This window comes from Pyxicephalus adspersus, chromosome 9 (genome assembly GCF_032062135.1).
Source record: "Pyxicephalus adspersus chromosome 9, UCB_Pads_2.0, whole genome shotgun sequence".
NCBI classification, from domain to species: Eukaryota; Metazoa; Chordata; class Amphibia; order Anura; family Pyxicephalidae; genus Pyxicephalus; species Pyxicephalus adspersus.
Genome location: NC_092866.1, coordinates 43,579,690 through 43,581,492, shown reverse-complemented (window position 1 = coordinate 43,581,492; position 1,803 = coordinate 43,579,690). Strand labels below are relative to the sequence as shown.

General features: G+C 40.0%; 1 protein-coding gene across 1 annotated transcript in view; it reads left to right on the top strand.

The window, feature by feature from the left end:
- Positions 1-1,803, top strand: part of LOC140337870 (cathepsin D-like) — a gene marked incomplete at its 5' end in the record, with an annotated part of 10,240 nt that overhangs the window by 2,019 nt on the left and 6,418 nt on the right.

Below are 1,803 nucleotides of genomic sequence, written 5' to 3'. Positions count from 1 at the left end.
AAAAGCTCCCAGGCTGACTCACATAAAGTACAGTACGTAGGTGTTATCTATAGCAGTGGTCCTCAACCATTTGGAGCTCACAGATCACTGAATTTACGGACTCCAGGCCGCGCATGTGCAGGGAGCCATGTGTCACTTAAAAGGGGAAGAAACTTCCCCCAGAGTGATGTCGCCATGCCAAAACCCACCCACTCACATCGCAGGTCTGAGTCTGCGATGGCAGAGTGGGTGGGTTGTGTCCAGAGACCAGGCCCACTGCCCTGAGACTGCAATTTATACGGGAGACATGGTCCTCGTTTTTGGTCTGTGTGCCCCTCACCCCAAGCAGGGTCCTTCTCTTGACCCTGCTCTGGGGTGCCCTGGCCAGAGCCATAAATGCTATCACATTGGTTATGTTGTATGACATACAGAAAAAGCATGTCATGAACTATCTGTATATTGTACAGACGGGGGTCCACTGTTTGATCTTTGCTGACATAGCCTAGTGTTCTAATAGCCAGAAGGTTAAAAACCTGCTTATAGAATATATACCAGGTGATGTAAGGGATTATCATTCCCTTTTGAGAAATTGCATCTTCCCTTCATGATCGATATTTTGTTTCTTGTTATGCAGGTACAATATATTTTTACGAAGAAATGGAAGTAGTAATGAATCTGACTTTTAAATAGTGTTTCATCATTTCAGAAGTCATTTTTTTTTTTACTTAAAATAGATAAATAATTTTCCTGTTACTTCTCAGGTGTTTTTCCTGTTTGTTTTGGTTTTTTGCTTCCTGGGTGTTTCTCCCTTCCAGGTGTTGGAACGTCCTAACACCACTAATTAAAAGCTCCAGGCTGTTTTTCTGCTAAACTCAGGGTTGCTGTTTTGCCTTTACACCTTGGAGCTCTATATATCCAGGAGACTTGATGAGGCCAACTTTGTAAATATCAGCTTATGCTAGGGGCTATATTTGTCTGGAATACTATGACCCTCACTTATTTGAGAATATATTGTGTAAAGCTACTTCTTTATACACATACCATAGTGGCTAAGTAAGACTATATGCAGTAATCATACTTGGATACCTGCACTGCTGTGCAATTCTGTGTCATAATTTTGACATAGTTTCAATAAAATAAATAATAAAAATGTCAATTTTATTAAATTTCAAGCTCCTAAAGACACATTTCTACGTTCTGGTGTGTACATGCTACTTGTATAATTATATTGTTTTGTCATTTGTGTTTTATATAATTAGATGTTTTAGGAGGACCTGTATTTATAGTAACTTCTGGCCCCATTCATGGTATATGTGTTTTATTTCTAGGGAGATCTTCAGCCAGGGCTGCAAAATTTTTTTGTGATATTACTGTGCCAAGACACACATGGTAGTGTTTGATATCATGGGTCTCTTTTTAATCCTAAATATCACAACATTTATTATTAATAAACAGGATTTATATAGTGCTAACATATTATGCAGCGCTGTAAATTAAATGGGGGTTGCAAATGACAGACAGATACAGACAGTGACACAGAAGGAGGAGGAGAGCACCCTCCCCTGAAGAGCTTACAATCTAGGAGGTTGGGGGAAGTAACACACAATAGGAGGGGAGATATGTAATGGAGAGAAGTAGTGAGGCTTTTAAAAGACAAAAAAGATGGCTAGGCAAGCTTGAAAAAATGGGTTTGAGTGCTATTTTAAATGAGCAGTAGGAGCAGGATGAATAAGACGAGGAAGACCATTCCAGAGAATCGGGCAGCTCTAGAAAAGTCTTGCAGTTGTGCATGTGAGGAAGTCATTAGTAGGTCATTGGAGGAGC